The sequence below is a fragment of the Aquarana catesbeiana genome, linkage group LG04 (assembly GCF_042186555.1).
Source record: "Aquarana catesbeiana isolate 2022-GZ linkage group LG04, ASM4218655v1, whole genome shotgun sequence".
NCBI classification, from domain to species: domain Eukaryota; kingdom Metazoa; phylum Chordata; class Amphibia; order Anura; family Ranidae; genus Aquarana; species Aquarana catesbeiana.
Window position 1 is genome coordinate 567,429,260 of NC_133327.1, and position 19,299 is coordinate 567,448,558.

Genomic DNA, 19,299 nt, shown 5'->3' on the forward strand with positions numbered 1-19,299 from the left:
GTGTTACTGATGGTAGCCTTTGTTACGTTGGTCCCAGCTCTCTGCAGGTCATTCACTAGGTCCCCCCGTGTGGTTCTGGGATTTTTGCTCACTGTTCTTGTGATCATTTTGACCCCACGGGGTGAGATCTTGCGTGGAGCCCCAGATCGAGGGAGATTATCAGTGGTCTTGTATGTCTTCCATTTTCTAATTATTGCTCCCACAGTTGATTTCTTCACACCAAGCTGCTTGCCTATTGCAGATTCAGTCTTCCCAGCCTGGTGCAGGTCTACAATTTTGTTTCTGGTGTCCTTCAACAGCTCTTTGGTCTTCACCATAGTGGAGTTTGGAGTGTGACTGTTTGAGGTTGTGGACAGGTGTCTTTTATACTGATAACAAGTTCAAACAGGTGCCATTAATACAGGTAATGGGTGGAGGACAGAGGAGCCTCTTAAAGAAGAAGATACAGGTCTGTGAGAGACAGAAATCTTGCTTGTTTGTAGGTGACCAAATACTTATTTTCCACCATAATTTGCAAATAAATTCTTTCAAAAATCAGACAGTGTGGTTGTCTGGATTTGTTTCCACATTTTGTCTCTCATAGTTGAGGTATACCTATGATGACAATTACAGGCCTCTCTCATCTTTTTAAGTGGGAGAACTTGCACAATTGGTGGCTGACTTTTTTGCCCCACTGTAAATACTCCTGTTGAGTTGAGGTCAGTGTAAATGTCCCGTTATATTCAGGATCAGTGCAGGGTGCACCCTTACATTGGTTGTTAGTGTAGAAATCCCTCTTTATATTGGTGATTGGGGGTACAATCTCCTGTTACATGGTGGTCAATGTACATTTGTGTAAATCCTCAGTTAGATCAGTGTATATTTCCCATTACATTGGTGGGCAGTGTAGAATCCCCCACCACCCACATGCAAAAAAATTCCAGCTTTGCTCTACATGATTCAGAATTTTCCACAGAGTAATGCCTACTAACTAGTTGTATTATCCAGGATTTTTACTACCTTTAAAAACCTACAGACCATCAGCAACACAACAGATTTTACAGTATTCAGCAGAATGGTCAGTGTCAAATGATGTTTTCTAAATATTTTATTCCAAATGTGTCTGCAGTGTAAATGTTTTTTATCACTGTATTCTCTGCAAGAACTGTTGGGTTGCCAGACTTTAGATTAGATTGTACAGACTAAGGCTAGCCATACACATGAACATTTTTCTTCTTTAATCCCAAAAGAGGGAAATCACTCAACTCCTCCATCCACACAAAACAGATGATGGAATCTCCTCTGGTGGCTATTGTATGTGGACAGCGGTAGCCGTGGCTGTCTGAATACCCAGACAGTGACTGCATCTGATTAGATACGGTTTGGCTGATAATTTTCCACCCACCTCCTTTGATTTTGAAGCCGGATTTGTTGAGCCGTTTGACTGATTTGGCAGGAATATTGTAAGTTATGTGTGTGCCTGCTAATAGTGATTCTAGTGCATTTTTAGTTAAAACATTGTTTTGATATATTTGGGGGGGGGGGGGGGGGGGTTTGTCAGGCTGTGCATGCAGTGCCTTAAAAAATATTCATATCCCTTGAAAGTTTCCACATATTACATACCAAAAATGGTCATATTACAACCAAAGATGTAAGTGTATTTTATTTTATGTTATTGGAATTTTATGTGATAGACCAACACAAAGTGGCACATAATTGTGAAGTGGAAGGAGAATGATAAATGTTTTTCAAAATTCGTCACAAATAAATATCTGAAGTGTGGCATGCATTTGTATTCAGCCCCCTTTACTCTGATACCCCTAACTAAAATCTAGTGGAACCAATTGCCTTCAGAAGTCACCTAATTTGTAAATAGAGTCCACCTGTGTGTAATTTAATCTCAGTATAAATGCAGCTGTTCTGTGAAGCCCTCAGGGGTTTGTTGGAAAACCTTAGTGAACAAACAGCATTATGAAGGCCAAGGAACACACCACACAGGTCAGGGATAAGGTTGTGGAGAAGTTTAACCACTTCAGCTCCGGAAAGATTTACCCCCTTCCTGACCAAGCCATTTTTTGCGATACGGCACTGTGTCGATTTAACTGACAGTTGCGCGGTCGTGCGACATTGTACCAAAACAAAATGTATGCCTTTTTTTACCCACAGATAGAGCTTTCTTTTGGTGGTATTTGATCACCTCTGCGGTTTTTATTTTTTGCACTATAAACAAAAGAAGAGCGACAATTTTGAAAAAAACAATATTTTTTACTTTTTGTTATAATAAATATCCCAAAATAAAAAATAAAACAAAAAATAAATTTCTTTATCAGTTTAGGCATTAATTCTTCTACATATTTTTGGTAAAAAAAAATTGCAAGCGTATATTGATTGGTTTGCACAAAAGTTATAGCGTCTAAAAAATGGGCAATAGATGTATGGCATTTTTATTATTTAAATAACAGTAGGGAGGAGTAAGGGATTTTAACGGTGCAAGGTATTCCACAGAAAAGAAAAGTAATAAGTAAAAAAATATAATTTTTAATTTACATTCAAAGTTAAAAAAACATATAGATAGCACATATTTTACACATATTGCAGTATTTATACAGTTACGGTGGTCACACAGGACACAAATATGTTTTTGAGATGATATGGCCGCATACTAGCCCGACATGTTTCGCTGAATTGCTTTCTCAAGGGATATGCAGGCCGAAGATTAATATCATCCAACACTTTACAATTCTGAAGATAGAAACACAGAAATATAAGCGACAAAAATAGAGATACATGTGTGATCATGTTTTTCAAAGTACAAAATTATACAGAAAAATGCACAGTGTCCGCTGGACATAGCACAAAGGGTGCTTACCCCACAGTGACCCCAGCTCAGGTCAGTCACCGCACAACCATCAACTAGCACTGAAACCCTGACATGGCCATATTGGTGCAGTCACAGGGGACAGAAAGCTAAAACTGAAAATAAAGCAAAGTACATATATATGTGAGAGACTACACATATACTTGAAGTTAATATGTGTAGCTATTTATAGGGGGAAACTGACAAGATTAAATACTAGCTCAATCAAAAAAGGACAGTAGCCCAGAAATTCAATTAGTACTTACTTTTAAACTGTTATTTAACAGAACATATTGATGGGAGGAACACTTCAGAACACCTGCTGATGATGATTGCAGGGGAATATTCTGGTGGCTAATAAATAAAAAATATGTATAGAGATAGGGAGTAATTAACAAATATAAATGTAGGGGAATTGATTGTTCAGATAATAAAAAATGGGATATAAAGCCATATGGTGGATATACAGTACAATAGATAGGAAATAAAGATAGAGGTTATCTAAACTCAATGGATAATACCAGGGACTTAGTCTCATCAATTTATATATAGAGATAAAAAAGAGGGGATAATTGAAAACAGATAATGAATCCAGCAAGCTTTACTTTTAAAAGATAAAAGACCAACTTATCAGTGAATACTGAAGGGATTGGCTAAGAGTAGTAAAAACAGAAGAGTAATGCAGTGTTTGGTAAACCTTACCAGTCACGGACACTGCAAATGTTGAGTCCTACCCTTCGGCTCTGGCAGCTATACTGACAGATGAGCCAGCTTTAGCTGTCCCCCATCGTGTTGGCGTGTGACGTCACCAACACGATGCGGACGTGTGGACGCCTATGCGCATGCCCAAGAAGCCGAGGACCTGATCGACTACAAGCCCCAGGATGCAGCGCGGCTGCAAGAGAGCTGCGGCCGACACGCAGACTGGGACTGGGTGAACGGGACCGCCCACACAGTCCGTAGTGAGAACCCAGGGCTGTAGGAGATGGTGAAGGGACGCTGAGTAGCGTAACCAAGATCGGGCCCCGGTCCTCCAGGTGGCAGGGCGTAAATAGGGCACAAAGTAAAGATGTGCCCCAGGCGTCCGTGTGACTGCCATGGACCTGACCAGGGAATGTGGAAGAAGGGAAGAGCTGAGACAGACCTAGAGGGGAGAGAAACTGACGAGGCAGATGATGGGCTTGTTCAAGGACCACCCACAGACCAAGCCCATTAGTATATCGAGAGAACACTGTGCTTGTATAAATGTTGTATCCACATTTTCAACAGAATATAAAAAAGTTACAGTAAATTCATTACATACATGAAAAAAAACTTTTGGAAAGAAAGAAGAAGCAAAAAGTATATAAACATAACAATGAAAAAATAATAGTGATATATACATTATATATACACGTGAAAAGATAAAAAGGGGAAACAAAAACAGGAGCAAAAAATAATAATAAATGAAAGAAAAGTAAGGAAAAGGGGAAGGGAAAGAGAGAGGGAAGAAGGAGGCAGACAGAATGAAGGGAGGTGGGAGGAAGAGGAAATTTCCAAACAGGATTCACAAAAAGGGCCTGAAACTCAAACTTTCATTGAAACCTGGAAAGGTAGTTGCTCTAAGATCATATATCCAGCGGGCTTCAAGCTGGAGCAGCGTTCGATCAACGCTGCCCCCTCTTTCATCCAGCGGGATAAGCTCTAATGCCAAAAATGTAATAGTATAAGGATTAAAGTCATGTTGAGTGTCAACATGTCTGCCTATGGCAGTATCCATTTTCTTTTTCATTATAAGTTTGATATGGTCCCATATACGTTTGAGAAATTGTCGCTTTGTTTTCCCGATATAAAAACCACCGCAGAGGCATTGGGCTAGATAGATGACACCTTGTGTTTGGCAGGTAACTCTGGATTTAGTGGAATGCCATTTCCCATTGGGAAGTAAAAATCGGGATTTATTATCCACGAACTCGCAGATATCATAATGTCCACAGGGAGAGGTACCTATATTTGTTGGATTGTTAATGGAAGAGGCTTTGCTGAAATGGCTATGGACCAAATGGACTTTATTATTATTTTTTTTTACTAGTAATGGCAGCGATATGCGATTTTTATCTGGACTACGACATTGCAGCGGACAGATCTGACACTTTTGACACATTTTTGGGACCATTGACATTTATATAGCGATCAGTGCTATAAAAATGCACTGATTACTGTATAAATGTCACTGGCAGGGAAGTGGTTAACACTATGGGGAGATCACGGGCTTAAATGTGTTCCCTCACTGTGTGTTCTAATTGTGGGGAGATGGGACTGACTTGGGGAGGAGACCAATCATTGTTCCTATATACTAGGAACACACGATCTGTCTCCTCTCCCCTGACAGGACGTGGATTTGTGCATTTACACACACAAATCCCCGTTCTTGCTCTGTCAGGAGCGATTGGAGGTGCCTGACGCGCATCGGCTCCTATACTCCTTAAAGCGCCTGCTGTACAGCCACTGTGATTTGCTCAGGAGTGCCGTTCTGCCGCCGTCAATCGATGGTGGACAGTCAGCAAGTGGTTAAAGCAGGGTTGGGTTATAAAAAATATCCCAAGCTTTGATCATCTCACAGAGCACTGTTCAATCCATCATCCGAAAATGGAAAGATTATGGCACAACTGCAAACCTACCAAGACATGGTCGTCCACCTAAGCTGACTAAGCAGCCAAGAGGCCCATGGTAACTCTGGAGGAGCTGCAGAGATTCACAGCTCAGGTGGGAGAATCTGTCCACAGGACAACTATTAGTCATGCACTCCACAAATCTGGTCTTTATGGAATAGTGGCAAGAAGAAAGCCATTGGTAAAAGAAAGCCATAAGAAGTCCCGTTTGCAGTTTGCGAGAAGCCATGTGGGGGACACAGCAAACATGTGGAAGAAGGTGCTCTGGTCAGATGAGACCAAAATTGAACTTTTTGGCCTAAAAGCAAAACTGTGTGATGGAAAACTAACACTGCACATCACTCTGAACACATCATCCACACCGTGAAACATGGTGGTGGCAGCATCATGTTGTGGGGATGCTTTTTGTTCAGCAGGGACAGGGAAGCTGGTCAGAGTTGATGGGAAGATAGACCGAGCCAAATACAGGGCAATCTTAGAAGAAAACCTGTTAGAGTCTGTTAGAGACTTGACTGGGGTGGAGGTTCACCTTCCAGCAGGACAACTTCCCTAAACATACAGCCAGAGCTACAATGAAATGGTTTATGTCAAAGCATATTTATGTGTTAGAATGTCACAGTCAAAGTCAAGACCTAGACAGACAATGAGAGATGTGAGAAGGGTTGAGGTAGTGTCTCAGTTTCAAATTGGTATGTACAACACAGAAAAAAACATTTTGCCCACGGGTCTTTTAAAGAGTCACACCTCAGACAGTAGATGTAAAAATATGAAAAATATGAAAAATGTATTATCATACATTTAAAAACGTGTACCACAATAATAAAGAAGACATAAATGATGAACATGAATGCTGCTGCATAGAGTTCATATGAAAATATTAGCTATGCAGGACCTGAAGGCACCATACAGATACCCCAATCGATCTAGAGCTGCTGCGCGACTGATCTCTTTGCGTTTCGCGAGGTAATTCTCGCTTCTTCAGGAGAGGCGCAGGTAGGTATCTGGAGATAAAATGGATCAATGAATGATAATAATAACAAAAAAACAAAAACAAAAAAAATGAAAAATGAAAAGGGAGGAAGGGGTGGTAGGGGGAAGGGAAAAGGGCAGGAGGAGAGCCATATATGTATGAGTATATCTCAATATCTGTAACTTACAAGTAGTGCCAAATGCTGGTCAACTCTCACCAGAAAAGTAATCCGGTTGGTTAAAGAAAGCAAGCTTATGTATAGCAGTATATATGGTAACATACAAAGGGTCTCCCCTGGGCGTGTCCAGAAGTCAACTCCTTTTCCTCATGGGAGCTGTGAAGGGGCAGGGAGATGGTAACAACATGGTGTGTTCACAGATCTGACATCCTGGTGGTCAATGTAAATACAACCAAAGGAAGGAAAAAACGCCACACACCTGGAAAAAAAATGGTATTGTTTAAAATATGGGTAAAAAATGCGCTGACAGAAAAATTGGTGAGGTGATAAAAAAAGTGTATGTGTTACCAATAAGGATAGAAAAATCCCAATATGTGATGAAATAAACACAACAATGATGGGGATACCTTGATAATAAGGAGGTAATCAATCAGGCATGTATAGGATAGTAGTAATGGGGCATAATAAGTTTTGCAAACACTATATACCTATTAAACCAATACCCGGTCCGCAGTTGCTGAAAGTTGTACGTATAAATATTTGTGGTAGTAGTATTCCATTAATCTACAATACTAGTTAATTCATAAAAGTGCAAAGCGTGGTTGAATATATATGTTCGTGACAATACGCGTCGGAATAGACAGGCACCGGAAGTGACGTTAGGCCACGAGCTCGCTGCTCTTTTTGTTTTTTTTTCGTTTGTAGACATGTTTGTTTTGCGAGTACTATTATTGGCTGCAACTTAATAAAACACCCAGTTTTTATATACTTCACTATCTGGGTCCCCTGTTCTTTTTTCTCCATGCTATTGATGCATCTAGCTAAAAACAAAAGGGAAGGGGAAGTTGGAACAAGAAACACCTGTAAATGGTCAGATAATTAAATGACCAATTATAATGTTAAATTATACAAACTGTTGCTGTAACCATAATCAACATATAGAAAAAAAGGAGGAGGGAGCACCCGGTTCTAGTGGCCGGGTAAGGGGTTACTGTAGAAACAAATAATGGTGTGCGTATCAAATGATTGCTGTCTGTATTTCCAAAAAAGTATAAATTTCTTTATTGTTAATTAAGATACTGTTATCATCATGGTATTACAACCTGGATTTAAAATTGAAATAGATAAGATATAATTAAGTCCAATAGGACCCAATTGCTGTATGCACGTTAGAATGACAGGCCAGACAAAAAAACAAAAAACAGTACATGGACAAGAAACAAAAAAACACACACAACGGAGACCTACATCCGGACGCATAAGGGTTTTGCCAGTTGCCAGCTGGTAGTAAATCAATGGGTAGTTTGATACACTTGATTGGTGGGATGTAAATATCCCATATAATCCAAAATAACCGGTCGGCAACTGGGAAAATCCTTGGGATTGGATGGAGATGGATGGAGGGAGGGAGGATCGTGGTAACTAATCCACTGCTGATGATTTTTCTAATTTGGTGACAGGGGGGATCTAAATGATACGATTAAATGAAAGCAGTGGAAGTCCGCTAGAAAGGTGACCTGTCCCACAAGGAGATATCCGGTGGTTTGAAGAAATTGGCTAAGTTCAATTATTGGTGATAGTCAACATAGATGGATTCAATTGAAGAGTCGTTTACCATGAAATGATGGATATAAGTGATCACTTAATTTTGACAAGAGTGGGGAACTTTACCATCTGTTGCTCTATTTGAATAGAGATTGATCGTCTGGATCTCCGATATCCTCCTCATGAGAAGTGGACCGGTGTGGACAATTAGTGTAGCTCCGTGTTATTGCGTCAATGGCTGGAGGGATAGCGGGAGGAACAAATAACTCACCGCTGGCTCGACCTCGTTCACAGTCCGATACAGTGACGCCCGCCCGCCGAACATGAGCCGACCGGCCCAAAAGGTTCCCGTATGGGGCACGGATCCACAGCAAGAGGAATGGAAGCGTTCCTTCAATGTCGGGTCCGGCGGATGGATCGGGCTGGCTCGGTTTCCTTTACACTAGCAGCCGCCTCCTAGTGTTTCCTCACTTCCAAAGCGCTGCGCCCGTGACAAGTCGGCGTTGATGACGTCAACGCGTTTCGCTATTGCATGTAGCATAGCTTCATCTCGGACGATAGCAGGGCTGGTGAAGACGCTCCTTTTTATCTTAACGGCTGCATTCAATCACCGTCCTGATGTGTTTGAATTGTGTTGTGTATAGGTCTTGAATAAAGTGGTCATACTTTTGTTGTTCTGTCATGGTATATCCATTGGTCATTTCTGAGGAATTGTTGGGCAATAATGAAATGCCATAAGAGATCGAATCTTTGTTTAATTACAGCATTGTCTTATGTTGTCATTGTATTTACTGAGGGATATTTTAGTTACCTGGCCTAACATATTAAGTAAAGCTGGGCAAGGAAAAAATGAGAGGAGAAGAAGTGGGACATAATCATAAACAAATACGGAAACACTGAACACCCAGCACAATGTGCAATTATATAGGAGCGGTTAGTGAGTTTAAAAAGCAGGGAAATAGTACCAGCCACCGATATACAGACAATATTTATATATGTACAGGAATGGAACTGAAAACAATCATCTAAGTCGGTAAGAAAGACTGCAGATTTAATTCAGTATTTAATCCAACGGGAGTAAGCGACTTCAAGCGATAGACCCACCACTTTTCTTTTTGTAAGAGTATACGATCGAAATCGCAACATCTAGTGTGCAATTTTAAGGCATAGATGCCTTTAACCCTCATACCAAGGGAACTACCCCCGTGAAATTGGAAGAAGTGTTTTGCTAGTGGTTTTTCTGGAATTTTGGTTTTGTCATTAATCTCCCGCAGATGTTCGCCTATACGAATCCTTAGCTGTCTTTTTGTTTTTCCGATATAGATCTTAGGGCATGGACATGTTATCATGTAAATGAATCGAGATGTGGAGCAGTTGATTAAGTCACAAATTTCAAATGCCTCCTTACCATGTGCATTGGTGAAAGTAGAGGTTCTGTGCACGTGGGGACAGATTTGACACTTGTTACACGGGTACATGCCTAGAGTTCATGGATAGTCAGATAGCCAGGAATTGTCTTGTTTCCGGGTAAATTCTGACTGAATCAACATGTCTCCCAAGTTCCTGGCACGTTGAGCCACCAACTGGGGTGACGTACCTACAAACCTGCCTAGACCTGGTGAATTGGCTAATAAGCCCCAATGTCTTTCTAGAATTGAGTGAATATCATTCCACTGGGATCCAAAAGTGGTTATTATTCTGACTGGGTCATTTGTTTTTTGATTAATCGAGGTAGGGGTACTTGTTAGTTCAGTTGATAACAAGCTCTGGCGATTCCGAATCGCTGCTTTTCTCCTAGCTCGCTTAATTTGCCGGTGTGAGTAGCCTCGCTCTCTAAATCGGATGTAGAGATCAAGGCTCTCCCATCGATAGTCACTAGCTTTTGAGCAATTTCTTTTCAGGCGTAAAAATTGGCCCACCGGAATGCCATTTTTGATCCAGTGAGGATGATAACTGGTAGCGCTCAAAAAAGTGTTTGCCGCTGTTTCCTTGCGGAAGGTGGAGATATGTAGTTGCCCATTCTCCAGGCTTATTTGCAGGTCAAGAAAGGATAGTTTGGTTTGACTGAAGGTATATGTCAAATGAATATTGAATGTATTGACATTGAGTTCATGAATGAACTGCAACAAATTGGTCTGGGTGCCCCGCCAAATCAGAAAAATATCATCGATGTATCGTAACCATGTGTGGATGTGGTCACGATACATCGATGAAGGGAACACCTTCTCTTCCTCCCAGTGGCTCAAATGTAGGCATGCATAAGATGGTGCCCATGCTGCCCCCATAGACGTGCCACGAATTTGCTGGTAATATACCATTAAAAATTGAAAATAATTATTTCCCAGCATAAATTTCAAAAGATCTATCAGAAATTCATTTTGTGGTCCTAAATCAGGGTAAGTGGTGTTCAGAAGAATCTCGACTGCTTCGATACCACGTACGTGGGGTATTGAGGTATAAAGTGACTCGACGTCAATGCCGACGAGCCAGATTTCACCTAATTGGTCGAGATTTTGAAATTCAGCTAGTTTGGCTAGGACATGACGAGTGTCTTGTACAAAGGATTTTTGACCCGTGACCATGTCCTTTAGTAGGAGGTCAACATATCTACCAATTCGTTCGAACGGACCTTGACAGGCAAATACAATCGGTCTTCCCGGAGGATCTTTTAAGTTCTTGTGCAATTTAGGAACTATGTAAAAGGTAGGTATGTTGAACTCCTGAACTGAAAGGTACTGAAATTCACGCATGGTCAGTAGCCCCTCATCCCTAGCAAAAGTGAGTTTCCGGTTTAATTCCTGGATTACTGCAGGAAAGGGGTTGTGGTCTAATTTGCGATAGGTAGTCACATCGGAAAGTAGTTTTTTTGCTATTTTTTCATAATGTGTGTCATTTAAAACGACAACATTGCCCCCCTTGTCACTATTTTTTTATTACAATGTCTTTTCTTTTTTTGAGATCATCGAGGGCTTTTCTCTCGCCCTTGGTTAAATTATCAATACTTTGTTTATGCCAATTTACCTTCTCGAGGTCGTGCTGGACCATCTCAAGAAAGAGACTTAGCCATCTATTTTTGGACAGGGGGGGGCATTTTTTGTGATTTAATTTTTAAATCAACCGGTCGTTTGATTGGTGTATGGGACTCCTCACTAGGTTCTGAGTTTTCGTCCAGTAGTGAATTTAATATGTCCAAAGCTTTTTGGTCACCTGGATCAATGAGGGTACTAGGTATTGGTGTCTCACCTTTCCCTTCATATAAGGAACGTAAAAAGACTTTTCTCAGAAATAGAGCAATGTCCTTGTACACAGTGAATTCGTCCATTGCGGATGTCGGTGAAAAAGACATACCTTTGGCGAGGAGACTGATGTGATCTGAACTCAAACTATGGCTTGATAAGTTAACTACCTTCAAGTCATTAAGTTCATGTTGTCTATTCTGAGAGGGTAAACTAGTCAGTGTTTTTTTTGGCTTCTTGTGTATGTTCGGTCGCCTGGTGTCTTGGTCTGTTTCCGAGATCCTGTCTTGCTCTTTTGCGATGGAGGCGGGGTTTGTGAAGTCTTTTGCTCCGCCCCCCCTTGCTCTAAAAAAGTAACTGACCTTGTTATTTCGTCGTCAGAGTTACTATGTGATTTATCTCAACGTTGCTTTGATTGTTGATGTTGTCCCCTCCCACGTGATCGACTTCGGCCACGTCGGATGGTCAAGTCAAATACCTCATCCTTCTCAGAATCTGCAATATCTCGTTTAAATTTCCCTTGTTTGGTTATTTTGAGATTTAATTGTGTCTTTTCTATTTCTTTTTTAATTATGTAATTTTGTTTAGTGAATTCCTCTAAATGTTTGAATGCCTCTAAGCCTCGAGCGCTTTCTTCTATCTGAGTTTGTATATCAATCAACTGGGCTTTTTCCTCCTCAACTATAAGTCCCATCACGGCTAAGCCGTGATTTATACACAGTTCCTTCCATTTGGGTAGGAAGCTTTCAGTATGTAGATGTTCGACTGGTATGGTTCGATCACGTAATCCTCTTGGGACAATTTTGTGTGCTATGTATGTTTCTAATGAAGTTACATCCTATTTTCTATTGAGGTGCTTTATTAGTAATTTTTTGTGTTCCTTAAATTTATTTCTAATCTCGTCCTCTTGTTTGGTAACCTAAGGGGTATCACTCTGAAATGCTGTTTTGATCTCAAGATCTATGTCCTCGCCTAACATGAATGCCATTACCTATAAGGGTTGTTAAACTGAATTAATTGGAAATACAGATTTCAAATAGCAAAAAAGATTTGAAAAAGTTGGTGTTTCTTGCTAGAAGTGACCATAAGCGGGGTCACAATCAGATTCAGCTAAAAACAAAAGGGAAGGGGAAGTTGGAACAAGAAACACCTGTAAATGGTCAGATAATTAAATGACCAATTATAATGTTAAATTATACAAACTGTTGCTGTAACCATAATCAACATATAGAAAAAAAAGAGGGGGGAGCACCCGGTTCTAGTGGCCGGGTAAGGGGTTACTGTAGCAACAAATAATGGTGTGCATATCAAATGATTGCTGTCTGTATTTCCAAAAAAGTATACATTTCTTTATTGTTAATTAAGATACTGTTATCATCATGGTATTACAACCTGGATTTAAAATTGAAATAGATAAGATATAATTAAGTCCAATAGGACCCAATTGCTGCATGCACGTTAGAATGACAGGCCAGACAAAAAAACAAAAAAACAGTACATGGACAAGAAACAAAAAAACAAAAACAAAACAAAAAGCAAAAAAACAAACAAATTAAGCGAGCTAGGAGAAAAGCAGCGAATCGGAATCGCCAGAGCTTGTTATCAACTGAACTAACAAGTACCCCTACCTCGATTAATCAAAAAACAAATGACCCAGTCAGAATAATAACCACTTTTGGATCCCAGTGGAATGATATTCGCTCAATTCTAGAAAGACATTGGGGCTTATTAGCCAATTCACCAGGTCTACAGTAACCCCTTACCCGGCCACTAGAACCGGGTACTCCCCCCTCCTTTTTTTCTATATTGATGCATCTATCTGGGAGATTTTCCATCGTTACTGACTAACACAGAGGCGATACAGCACTATAAATGAGGATCATCCACCAGGATACCAAGCCTTACCAAGCGTTACCAGGATATCAAGCTCCATTGATGCCCCCCTGATTATTACTATAAAAGAGGAACACTGGGGTGATCTACTGCAGGATCCCGGATTCCCTCATCACCACTAATCATTATTACGCTTGTACCTTACAGCATAAGGTAAGGAGCCATTGCACACTGAGGTGTCTCTACACCGAAGACGATTACCACTTATTCACAAAAGATTACACTTGCACAGAGTGTCGCTTGGAGCACAGCACATTATTCATTGCACCTTATGTAATAGTATTCGTTTGAAGATTTTTGTGCAGTTTTGGGCTTTGTCCTTGTTCTTTGTCAGCACTAGCACTTTCATTCTACTATCTATCTGGATGCTATACTTCTGGAATAATTTTGTCTTTTTTTGCACTGTGAAGTATATTTGAGATTATTTAATTTTGAGCACCTAGCACTTTATACTGTGTATTATGATTTTTTGCACATTTGATGTACACCATAAATATATAGCACTTTATATTTTTAGAGATTTGATACTTACTAGAGCGCAACACCACTCATTGATTTTACATATACTTTTCTCTTGGTACAGATTGACCAATCCAGTATCTGCTGCAACTAGTGCTTTACTTGCTCTGATTAAGGTAGCGCAGGAATATTCATTTTATCTATGAATAAACATTAATTCATTTTTTTTACAATTTAGAAAGGGTGCCTAAAGATTGTGCATAATTTTAAAGGGTGCCTTGATTGAAAAAGGTTGAGAAACACTGCTCTAAAGAATACTAACTGGTTTTGTCAATCTGACTGCTACAGGAAAAGATTCTAGTCCATCTGTTGATACTTATAATAATTATGCCAGTTTTTAGTTAGATAAAGGAACTGCTGACCAGCAGTTTTCACTGAAGGTTGCAGGTGGCTGAGACAATTCCTCTGTTTTATCAGAGCCTTTCAATGCACCAGTTGTAAGCAATGACTCAAAAGGCCTGAGGCCACTTGTGGTTTTACTGTCATGGTTTAGCAGTAAGAAGTGAATAGTCAACAAGAAAAACAGGTGTGTTTTGCACAAAGTAAATGTGCAATAGTAAAGAAAGTAAAATATATAGTAAAATAATAAAAGGAAAGCACAACTAAGGGCTAAGGCATTTCAGATGTTTATGTAGCAGCTACAGAACCATTCAATTAACCACTTCAATACAGGGCACTTATACACCTTCCTGCCCAGACCAACTTTCAGCTTTCAGCGCTGTCGCGCTTTGAATGACAATTGCGCGGTCATACAACACTGTACCCAAACCCACATTTTTATCATTTTGTTCACACAAATAGAGCTTAATTTTGGTGGTATTTGATCACTTCTGGGATTTTTATTTTCTGCTAAACAAATAAAAAAAAGACCGAAAATTTTGAAAAAAATATGTTTTTTTTTTGTTTCAGTTACAAAACTTTGTAAATAAGTAAGTTTTCTCCTTCACTGATGGGCACTGATGGGGCTGCACTGATGGGCACTGATGAGGTGGCACTGATGAGGTGGCATTGATGGGCACTGATGATGGGCACTAATATGTGGCATTGATGGTGCACTGATAGGTGGCACTGATAGGCGGCACAGATGGGCACTGATAGGCGGCACAGATGGCCACTGATAGGCGGCACGGATGGGCATGGATGGGCACTGATAGGTGGCACTGATGTACTGTAATGTATGGTACTGATGGATGCCAATCAGTGCCAAACAATGCCTGCCAATCAGTGATGCCCATTGTGTGCACTGATTGGAATCCATTGTGGGCACTGATTGGCATCCATTGTGGGCACTGATTGGCATCCCTGGTGGTCTAGGGTGGCATACCTGATTTTGACATCCCTGGTGGTCCTAGTGGTGTCCCTGGTGGTCCAGTGTGGGCATCCTCAGGGGGGGCTGCGCTGATAATTGATCAGCACAGACCCCCCCATCAGAGGAGCAGCCGATTGGCTCTCCTCTACTCGCGTCTGATAGACGCGAGTGAGGAAAAGCCGATCACCGGTTCTTCCTGTTCACACTGTGATCAGCCGTGATTGGACACGGCTGATCACGTGGTAAAGCGTCTCCGTCAGAGACTCTTCACCTAGATCGGAGTTGCGGTGACTGACACACCGCAACAACGATCGTCTGCGATGTGTGCCCCCGGGGGCGTGCAGCGGCTTAATATCCTGACGTATGACGTCTGGTCAGGGTATTGAAACCACTTTGCCGCCGTCACTTTGCTATATGTCGGGTGGCAAGTGGTTAAGTGCAGTGGGTAAAGGGCCTATGTTGCAGTGTTTCTAGTGATTTTATGCTTAGCATTTTCCAGCATTTGAAGATAGCTACTTAATCCATAGCTGCTCATGTTATTCAGTGCAGTTGCCAATGACCATGACACAGAACTAGTTTTAATCAGCTAGAGGTAACCAAGGGACTTGACTGCTTCTAATCTTTTCCCCAGAATTTCTGGTGTGGCATGTAACTACATAAACGTAAACTTCAGGTTGCTTAAAAAAATTATTTGTTACATTACCGAACAGTCTGAGGTTTAACATAAACTAGATTTTTATGTACAGAACAAAACGTACCTGTTCAAGTCCTTCCCAATTAGGATGTTTGTTTTTTTCTAGATTAGGAAAACTTTAATCTGTATGTATTGTGCACTGTATGTGACTAAATGTAGCATTGCACAATATATGGCCAAAAGGGGGCGGGATAGTGATATGCATGTTCTTGTATTTTAAATGCAAACACCTTAGCTTGGTTTGAATTGTTATAGTGCAGTGTGATTTGGAATAAACCGTTATCTCATTACATTGATGCACACAGTTGACAAGTAGAGTATGAGTAAAGTTCTATGCCACATTTTTTTCAAGTAGTCCACAGTGGCAGGTCATAGGTATAGGATGTGTAGTCATGATCTACATAAACATACATGATAACATATAAATGGAACACCCGCTGAAAAATCTAAACTCTTAGTGATGATCATTGCCTGATTCTGCTGAAATGTTTTATTATCATTTAAATCAACTCTGTCCTTTGCCGATGTTTACAGAAACCACTGTGAATAATTAAATTTTTCTTTATAAATGGCTCATTAGTGCATAATGAGTGCGTAAAAAGTCTGCTTTAGTCTGCCCAGAAGAGCCAGTTACTCCCTCACTGGGATCTCCATCTCCTCCCTCACACATCATAAAGAAGGTGAGGCTATGCTATCAATCACAGCTGGAACATCTCTTCTCCTCCCTATGAGACTCACTTTTCAGTCTTCTCTGTCAGAATCCTGGAGGGGTTGGATAGAGATGGAGAAAAGGGTTGGCTCCTGACATTTGATAATATTTGCATATCAGTAAAAGTACTGCTTACTCTGCCTAGAGTGTGTATTTAAGAAAGAAAAAGTATGGTTGAACATGCAAAAAGTGTGTCATGAAAGTTCTACTACATTTACATGCTTGGGAAATCTTTTAATTGTTTTTTAGGTACCCCAGACTTTCTCAAACTCTTTTAGCCCAAATAAAACTTGCAATAATTTTCAGGTTTCCAGGAGCCACTGCTAAAAATGATTATACTCATAGTTTGCTGTAGAATGATGTGAACTCCCGCGCTTATGGTCAAAAAAGTGCAAAACATAAAGAACTGCAGCCTCTATCAATAAATCCACCCTATGGGGAAAATAGAATAATATGGGAAGAGGAGGATAGAAATGGCGCTGTTCTTGCTTTAATGATCCAGACCCTCAAAAAATGCGTGAGGGATTCCCAATATTGGTATGTGCTGAAGTGTTTGGAAAAGTGCAAATGTACAAAACCTAGCTGTGTTAATGTCTAAATAAGACAAAAAGTGTAAAAAACATAAAAAAACAAAAAACACTGTCCAGCGTCCACACTGTGATATGCTGCTATGTAATAGTATAGTGGGAGCCTCCTATTCAGAGGATCACCATTTAACAATAATGTTAGTAAACAAACTTTAACATCAAAAAACATATGTGCATATAAAAATATATATATATTTTCCTGTGCAAAAATCACAAAATTATAATGATGGTAGTACTATAGTGCTAAGCCCAGCGTACATATAAAGTCCTTAAATACTGGTGTATTACAAAGTCCAAAATAAAGTGACAAAGTGCTCCTGCAAATTGCAATCCTGCAATCAGGAATCTGTTAGCCCCGCCCTATGCATTTCGTCACTGGGACGTCATCTGGCTGCTCCAGATGATGTCCCAGTGACGAAACGTGTAGGGCGGGGCTAACAGCGTCATTGCATCACGTCTGGTTTTCAGGCCGTGGAACGCAGATCGTTCCGGCTTCCTGATTTTAAACCTTTACGCTTTGTATCTATTTACCAATTGTGAGTACCCACTGAGAATGTGAATAAACGTTTTAATGTTTTACGGTAATACACTATGGAGCTTTGTTCTTCTCTATGTGTGGGCAACATAAGTGGCTAGCCACAAGGTGATCACTTATACCGCAGACAAGGAAGCAATTTGCAGATACAGGACAACAGGCTTTCCTATCCTATATGCTATACAGTGGCTCATACTGTGAAAGTGGAATACCTCCTTGTGGGGTGAATAATAGCAGTGAGAGCGTTTCCTATGGGGCACCTTTTAAGAAGCATTGAATAACAATTTGCAGGAGCACTTTGTCACTTTATTTTGGACTTTGTAATACACCAGTATTTAAGGACTTTATATGTACGCTGGGCTTAGCACTATAGTACTACCATCATTATAATTTTGTGATTTTTGCACAGGAAAATATATATATATTTATATGCACATATGTTTTTTGATGTTAAAGTTTGTTTACTAACATTATTGCTAAATGGTGATCCTCTGAATAGGAGGCTCCCACTATACTATTACATAGCATCATATCACAGTGTTTTTTGTTTTTTTTATGTTTTTTACACTTTTTGTCTTATTTAGACATTAACACTGCTAGGTTTTGCACAATTTCACTTTTCGAAACACTTCAGCACATACCAAATTGGAAATCCCTCACGCATTTTTGAGGGTCTGGATCATTTAAAGTAAGAACAGGGACATTTCCATCCTCCTCTTCCAATATCATAGTTTGCAGTACATTAGTAAGATCAGTGAATTCTAGAAAGTTTTAAATAAGACAATAAACACTGTGCTATACGTTAAGTATCTGACACCCAGGGTGGATCATTTTTGTAACACCACCTGCTGTATACTAAAAAATTATTTCCAGTAATAATGTTGAAATAATGATATTATGAAAAGAAAGGGACACAGTGAAAATTGTGCTCTTCTTTAACATTAGTGGTTAGTGTAAAAATTAACCCTTAAATTAGTTGTCAGTGTAAAATTGTCCCCTTGTGTTGGTGGTCTGTGTAGGCATGGGATTCACCACGGCATGCTGCTCAAATAACACCTAGCAAATTTAGAAGGCATTATAGGGTCCCACAGATCCCTGGTTGAGAAAGGCTGTGGTAGATCGTTTTCATTTGTTTAGGCATTGTTGCTTAATTATTGTTGAATAATGTGATTTTGTATACAACTTTTTTTGTTTGTTTTTGCTTTAAGTTGTGTATAATGGGTGTTATCATGAGCCTTTATTAATCCTGTAGTTAATCTAGAAACTGATTTTGCATTTATTAACTTTCCAAACCTGCACCTCATTTCCCCTATTTTCCAGATGTCTTGTATACAACTTTTTTTGTTTGTTTTTGCTTTAAGTTGTGTATAATGGGTGTTATCATGAGCCTTTATTAATCCTGTAGTTAATCTAGAAACTGATTTTGCATTTATTAACTTTCCAAACCTGCACCTCATTTCCCCTATTTTCCAGATGTCTTGGAGTACAATTGTCATGGAATATTGATGTAGGCTTCCATTGCTGCTCTTTTTCAGAAATTCTAGTTGCCAGGCTATTATGCCGCTGCTTTGGCTTCAGTTGTCCCTGGACTGAATCTAAAGGTAGGAAACGTTGACTTTGTTTCTTTCATCTACTTC

General features: G+C 40.0%; 1 long non-coding RNA gene across 10 annotated transcripts in view; it reads left to right on the forward strand.

The window, feature by feature from the left end:
* The window catches only part of LOC141140654 (uncharacterized), a 905,916-nt gene that overhangs the window by 76,498 nt on the left and 810,119 nt on the right, over positions 1-19,299 (forward strand). For 9 of the 10 annotated variants that reach the window (XR_012243967.1, XR_012243970.1, XR_012243966.1 and 6 more), the window contains exon 2: positions 19,136-19,263. This is a non-coding gene — a long non-coding RNA (uncharacterized lncRNA). The remainder of the gene's footprint in view (positions 1-19,135; positions 19,264-19,299) is intronic. The other variant, XR_012243971.1, reaches the window with a different exon arrangement.